Source organism: Topomyia yanbarensis, chromosome 3 (genome assembly GCF_030247195.1).
Source record: "Topomyia yanbarensis strain Yona2022 chromosome 3, ASM3024719v1, whole genome shotgun sequence".
Classification (NCBI taxonomy): Eukaryota; Metazoa; Arthropoda; class Insecta; order Diptera; family Culicidae; genus Topomyia; species Topomyia yanbarensis.
The window spans coordinates 193399140-193407130 of NC_080672.1; the positions used below are offsets into that span (position 1 = coordinate 193399140).

A 7991-nucleotide genomic window follows, 5' to 3' on the forward strand; every position below is an offset into this window, starting at 1 on the left:
AGCGGTTCAGCGGATGCAGATCGACGTCAGAGGGCACGTGATTGCATCGAAGCGCGCACTGAAGCAATTGGGAGTAATAATCGACGACCGGTTGAGCTTCAACAACCACATCGACTAAGCCTGCGAAAAGTCAGCGAAAGCAACGAGCGCAATAGCGAGGATCATGCCAAACGTTAGCGGTCCGAGAAGCAACGCGAAACGTCTGTTATCTACTGTTTCGGCATCGATACTGCGATATGGGGTTCCTGCCTAGGATGCGGCACTAAAAACCAAGCATAACTGTGAAAAGCTGAACAGGTCATTCCGGCTGATGGTCGTACGAGTGGAGAGTGCGTACAAAACAATATCGTCTGAGGCAGTATGCGTTATCGCCGCGATGATCCCCCTATGCATTACCCTGACGGAGGATACTGAATGCTACAATCGGCGAAACACCAGAAACGTGCGGAAGATCGATTCGATGGTGATGTGGTAGCAGGAATGGGACAGTACAGAAAAAGGAAAGTGGTGGCACAGATCACGACTTCCTTACGGCGGAAATAGCGCGATGAACGGCGAGTAACGGTTTCGCAACCACTCCCGGGAAACTCTCCGCCAGAGTCGGCTACCTTCACCACCAGGGACTTTTCAAGTAGACCGCAATAAAGCACCGGTTATGGGTCGCTGGGGCGCCAGCGAACCGCATGCCACGCTCCACCCAGAATCTCCAAACCGACCACGGCACCCTACCGGTTTGCCAGACAGAAATATAGCGAAAACCAACAAGAATCGGATCCGGAGAATTTCTTTCGTCGGGGAACTCTCCGTCGGTGTAAGCTAGATTCACGGCCGGGGACTAGACTGAGTAGACCACGACGAGACACCACCAGTTATCGGAGAATCAGCGAACTGGCCGCTCTGCTCCACCCGAATCGCCGAACTGACCTCGACAACTGGTCGGTTGGCTCGATTTGAGGATAACTTCTCTCGCTGGGGAATTCTTCGGAGTAGGCTAGGTCCATCGTGAGGGAATAGACCAAGTAGTTCGCGAACAAGTTGGAAGCTCAACGAGTAAGTGGTGTTGAATGGAAGTTGCGGTGCTGAATGGCCCAAGGGAGCTGAGTCGTGGTGCTGAATGGCACAGGGGAGCCAAAGGGCTCGGTAAATTAGACAATCTGAAGTTTGCCGCCCCGATTGTCGTTAAAGGGAAAGAGCACTAAGTCTCGACCCACAGCTAGCTTTCTGACTACCATACAGAAACTGCCAGCCTGTGTGGATGGTTGAGAATTGGTGGTGTACCGAGGAGTGGTGCGGTAATCCTACTGAAGTAAGTAACTACTAAGTAGTGGGATTAGAGTGGGGTCTACGCAGTTAAAAAACCCCTCCCCGAAGATATACCGTAAGGTAGGGCGGAGAAGGAATCAGGTTCTGGGTAAGAGCAGTTTTTTTAGGGGGTCGAATGGCATATGAGACTCGGTCTTCGGCCCTCGGTAAAAGAGCTAGTTTTCAGAATGATTGCATACACTTTCTTTATAAGAAAGCCAAAAACATCAAGTACGTACCCAAATTAGTATAATTAATGGTGGGGCAAGTGGACATAACATATCGAATAATTTCAACATACGTTTTTGCTAAAACTTTTTCTGCCAAAATGAGGAATTGCAAGTAGAAACCGACGCGCCAATTCTAAAGATGAATGCGATTAAACAGTGTAGTTTGTGCTGATCAACAATGGTCGTATACGATTCGAAATGCTAAGATAATTCTTGAGCTATATGTATAACCACAGATAACAGACGTTTAGGCTAGAACAAAATTTCTTCAAAAACCTGTGTAAACTTTCAAATTGATAAACGTTAGAAATCCGTCTTTCACTATTGCCATATGCGCAACTGTTTGCTACACGTGTTTGACAGCTGCACTCTAACTGCATTGTATCGATCACTGCGCCATCTACAAACGTTTGCCAAACGTGTTTCAGGCGTCTGATTTATTCGGAATTTCAGTAGCGGGTATTTAAACACGATTGAAATCGAGCCTAAACGTCTGTTATCTGTGGTATAACCTTCAATAAAGTGGACTAAGGGCCGATTTCTTCACCCCGACTTAACTTTTAAACCAGGTCTACAAGTGCGTTTAAACTTGGCTTAAGAGTTAAGTAAGGGTGAAGAAATCGGCCCTAAGTGTATAATTTACAATAAAGCAACTGTAAGTAAGCTTTTCAGCATCTTTCCGTGAAAAGTACGAATTTGAAGTGAATGAATGAAATATATGAAGTCTATACAAGGAATCATGACCGTGGGCCCGACGCATATTGATAACAAACAAAGATGTATAGAAACATTATTTTTTCAACATTTGTTGAAAAAAAAAAAAAGAAAATGAAGTTGAGAGTAAAGTATAAGTTTCCGTGTAATGCATTTAGTTTTTAGGAAAACGTCTTGTAACTTTTTTTTATTTCGACAATAGACATTTTAACCTTAAGGTCATTCGCCTCTTCGGGTTAGGAAAATCTCTTATGAAAAATTTCTAATCCTATGTGCGGAGTCGGGAATCGAACCCAGGTGCGCTGCGTACAAGGCATTTGTAACTTCTTGTCTAAAAGACTTTATTACAAACAAAAAATATTTCTGCTGGACAATTTCTGATTGCGATTCACATATACAAAACCAGCTCAATAACAAGCATCCAGTAGCATCGGCATGAGTGAGATTCCATGGAAAGAGTAGTATCTAAAATGTAGCGAAATACCCACAAAATTTCTTGTATTTAGTTTCTAGAAAACAAAGGCTATGTTATGTAACCTATAGCGTAGAAAATTCGTAAATCCTTACCAACTTGTCCCGGTCTCCCACACTCTTGTTGAGCTATAATTATTTAATGGGACATTACTATTGATGTGTGTGTCTAGTTAAAATACATTTCCCTGCATGGAAACCACCGGTCAAAACTACATGTAAATCTTGACTCCCCAAACTGGGTTCATGAAGCCATATTGAATACGCAGAACCTGTGAATGGCATTTTGTTCCTGATGATAGTCCAACCGTCTAACCGTTGCTCTTGTCAGCGTGCGCAGTGCTTTATTTTACCGAGCACCCGGCTCCCCCACATAACCAAACCCTTGCAAGCAGAGATACCAACATATCCCATCTCTTAACCAAGGAGCGAGACGACCGTCCCAATCGAACGTCATCCAACTGCAGCAATCTTGGGTAGTTTCCAGTCACACAATTCGGCTATCATTAAGCTACTACCTATCCCTGATTAAAGTGTGCTGTTATAGTGCATATCGCAAGGATATTGTAGAGACCAGAAGTAAACGTTATAGTGATCGAGGCTCTGTGTATACAGGAACATAAAAAGCTTGCTCAAAATACATCACTGCGCATGGTGAAGCATCAGTAATAGATAGTTACAATACTCAAAAAGCTTAAACTGCTTGTAAATACGAAAGTCACTCTTTTCTACTTTCTCTTCTTGTTCCAGGTATTTCCTATTATTCAAAATTAAGGCAAATTTTTACTTACGAGTCCTTTATAAGTATCACTGTTTTTTTGTTTGATATCCGCTGTGCGTTACAAATCAAGTTATTTCCTCCGAAGGTTTTCTGTAGTCCCATGTCGATCCAATGCTTCCGCACATGAGTGTGAAAATTGTTCCAATAGCAAAACTCCTAAGAATTTCGAGCAGCATATTTCATCTGATATATTTAGTGATAAATCAAATTATCTGGCTGTCGAAACCGGAGATTACATATGAAGCAGAGTCAATTTCGTTGGTTCAACCTCGTGTGTGTATACTAGTTTACGTAATCGTTCCCAATACGTAGAAAAACTGTTAAGAGAAAAAATGATCAGCTGGTTGATGTAACAACAAATTATTCATCCACGCTGTTACATTACCTACGAAATGGAATGCGTTGACTAGTATGTAATCAAAGGACGCGTCTCTTGCGGCAGAATGGGTGGATCAAGATGAACCATTTGCTCTACACTTACTTATAAAATATTATCCTTGGATGGTAGGGTTGTATCACTAACATTTGAATGGTTCTGCTGGCGAAAGTGGTGGCTGCTGGTGCTTAATTAGTTATTTGTGGCATTATGGAAAAGAAAATTTGAGAGAAATTTTAATATTTATATTTGGATTGATTTAACGCTACTTGGATTGACTTGAAATACATCTTTACTAGAAATCGAAACTTTTTTTGCAATTCTTGGCAATGACTTACAAACTTACCGCGAAGGTTTTCACTGAATGTTTTGTTCCAAGATTGATCCGTACACAACGACCGCGAGAATATAAATATTATAAAGTTACGGTAAAAAAGATATAAAAATGAAAATAATTTCGAAAGCTGCTTCGTTTTATTTATCGCTGAAGAAAAACTTGTCAACAGAGATGCCAGGTACTTTTTTCAAATGTCTGCAATAATAATTTTAAAAGTCTGGGAAGAACAAAAAATGTCAGGAAAGCTAGTGTATCCAAAAGCCTTTATATTCAAAAATCTGTAAATATCTGCAACCAAACTAAAAAATCTGCAAATATCTGCAACCATACTGAAAAATCTGCAAATATCTGCGTCATCGAAAAAATCTGCTGCTTAAATTAAAAGTCTGCGAATTTGCAGACTTGTCTGCAAATCTGGCATCTCTGCTTGTCAACAAACTGATGGGAACATATGAATGATGGAATAGTGCGACTGAAAAAAATAAGCATTTTCAAACTAAACCCATAATAGTCATAGCAATGATTAAATTTGGTCAAAAAAAGTAATCATTGCAAAGCTTATATCCAGTTTAGTTTAAGAATAATTAAAATCTAGTCTTTTCAAGATTACTTTTATTTAAGAGTGTAGACAGATTTTTTGAATTTTTATATGTTGGAGTTATTTAATAACTATGTAATACCACAGACTAACAGACATAACACTTAAAAACAAAGCTTCGCCCGCTTTAACGGTCATTTTAAATATATTTGTAGTTGAGACTGTGACCACATTTGAAATTATGGCGCCACTGTCATATGAACAAGCGTATGGGGGATAGCCCGCTAGTGAAAAATTGCTCCCAAGCCTGAGGGGTAACCAACCAGTAAATGAGTGTTTGGGACCGTGAATAAAAGGTGGCGCTAGTGTTCTGGGAAAATTGTCGGATCGATGTTTTTTGAGGGAATTCTCTCATAGTGTTATGTCTGTTAGTCTGCGGTAATACCACGAAGATTGTATTTTTGACATTAAAAATGTATTACTCCACTATCTGGGGCTAGGTGTCATTCTAAAATCTAAACTATCTCCCATGTAACGAAACTATGTAAGGTTTGCACGCTTATAACTCCGATATTACTAGATGGATTTTAATCATTCATACACCAACCGATTCAGAAACACCTAACTTAAATATTGGTAATAATTTAATATCTCCCCAATAAAAGTAGACTTTTGGAAATTGGTAAAATTAAAAAGTTCACGAAAAACGGGAAAATTACCATTCGTGAGGCAGATTTCTCAGACACAGCCGTCAAGAGAGGGCAGCTTAGTTGCTCGATGAAACACAAAAAGTCATAAATAGAAGCAACGCATGTCCGTTTAAATCAGTTGTTGCTCTTATTCCATACGAGCAACATCGTCTCCGGGCGATGCAATAAGCGCTATCGATTTTCGGTAACGTTGGCATTTGCACACACTCGCACCTAAGTGACTAAACCATATACGGTTAGTTTATAAATAGAGGTGACGCGTACCCGTTTGAATCAGTTTTTGTTCTTATGTCGAACGGGTAAGATCATAGCTGCAGCGTCTGGGCACTACAATAAGCGGTAGGCGCTATGCATTTTCGGCAGCGGTGGCCGTGTGCGGATTTTTCGGGTACCAGCATGGTGTCACAGAATGATTTGCAAAGTGGGTGGGCGGGGTGGTTTGGATTTAATTCAATACGGTGTGTGCTGCTTAAGAGTGTTGCGTTTGAAAAAAATATATTTATTTTTATGCATGCGTGTGCGTTGTAACTTGTTAATCCATGGTTACGGCGCTTTGTAGCTGCGTAGGGTAAAGAGCCTATTGGTTTTCATGTTTCATATTTCGGTTATATGTTTTTTATCAGCAAGGCATCTGACAACGTGCTTCTGTAGTTATTGCACTGTTCAGCAGCGTAGTATTTTATATAGGAGAGTACACTCAGGTTTTTCTACGCGGATTTTGAAATTTACGCGGTTTTCATTAACGCGTTTTTTTAAATTTACGTGGTTTTCATTTACACGGCCTGTATCCCCTGCGTGAAAAATCTGAGTGTAATTGCATCGGAAACAATCACATTCCCAGCAGAACTTTTTGTTTTCTAATTTCAGAAAAGAGAAATCAGAGTATCTGTCCTGCTCTATGTATTTAAAACACAGTTCTAATCGCGTTTCAAAGTATACAACAAATAGAACGGTTAGGTATACCAATTTAAATTTTAAAATAAATCTGTTTTAAATTATGAAACCGCTGTACTGAAGATAATATGTAATATATGATTATGTCATTCCTATTACCACATAAAACACCTATATAACATAAAACGCTGCAGAATTGGTTTAATAATACAATGTTTACACTACAGAGTTATAACACGTTTTAATAATTAGCAACAAGAAAAATGTCACCAAGATAGCATAAAAACCCGTTTTAACTGGTAGTGCGAACGTTGCATAACAATGTAATTTATCAAATAATTTCATTTTTTCCACCACTAATCGATCAAGAATTACGTAAACTTATGATTGTTTACTTAAGTTCACTAGTACATTATTGAAAATTTAAATGGAAAATGAAATTTCATATTTCATGGAGAATCTGTATATTTTCGTTGGCGGGCGTGGGCTTCCTCATCACAGCTCTCAATATGGAACTTTTCTTTTGAATATATTTTTTGGACAGACCAGCCTATTTTTACTAGATGGATCAGCCAAATAATGCCAATCACCTAGTGAAATACTTGATTGATTAATAGATGTGATAGATAAAATTCATCTGCACGCACTTGAAAAAAGCTACATTTTTAATGTCACCGTGGTCGTGTCCTGTACACAACCCTTTAATTTTTTTCTCTTCTATTATTTGCATTTAGTCACACTAAGTTATTATATTCGCTATGATGATGATGGATTTTTGTTAATTGTTTAATAAAGTTTTAAAAAGATTAATGAGATGCCTACAGAAGTCTGAGCCAAGCGTGCGATAAACATTAGAGGAATTCAACGAAGATCCGTCCGAAAATCTTTAAAATCATGACCGACCATCTTAGATTCCTATGAAACTTTACACGTTTTACCGTCATGCAAGACTAAATATTTTCCACAGGTAATAAGATTATTTTGACTCAAGAGCAACTTTTCAAAAGGGCGTAAACGTTTCTACGTGTATGAATTTCAATTTTTTTTTGTTCGATTACTATATTTTATACAGCAAAACTATCTGAGAACGAGTTACAGGGAATGAATACTTTTGTCTGGAAAAAATATACATTGAAAAAAATGTTGTGTCATTTTTCAAAAAAACAAAAATTGATGATAAAAATTTAAATTGCGAAAAAACCCATTTTTTAAATTTTTTATATTTTGTTACCAAAAACCTAAAGAGAAAAGAAACATTTTGAATGTAATTGCATTATTGAAAAACAAATCGGTAAAAAAGTTTTCCTAACAATAACTTCGTACATGTTTTTAAATTTCATACTAATAGACATAGAAAATTGTAATTCTATTACAGAATATAATTCTAAGCACCATTTAAAATCAAAATGCATTCAACAAAAATCTTCCAAAATGCGATAGTTTTCGAGATATTTGAAATTTTGCTCCTTCAAAAACAATTAATTCGTGTAATTATGCTCTTTTTAAAAGTTATTCGCGTTACGCCATCAAAAAATGTCAAAAATTTAATGTTTATCGTTTTAAAGACGTAAAAGCAACTTTTTTAGTGTATTAGGATCCTGGAGAAGCTTTCAATAAAAAAGTTTTCCTAACAACAAC

The 7991-nt window shown here is 38.2% G+C and overlaps 1 long non-coding RNA gene across 1 annotated transcript; it reads right to left on the reverse strand.

The window, feature by feature from the left end:
• Positions 1-3516: 3516 nt before the first annotated feature.
• Positions 3517-4624, reverse strand: LOC131693284 (uncharacterized). Its single transcript, XR_009306210.1, has 3 exons — positions 4221-4624; positions 3884-4061; positions 3517-3815 (listed from the first exon to the last, which is right to left on the reverse strand). It is a non-coding gene; the product is annotated as an uncharacterized LOC131693284 (long non-coding RNA).
• Between the last annotated feature and the right edge of the window lie 3367 nt (positions 4625-7991).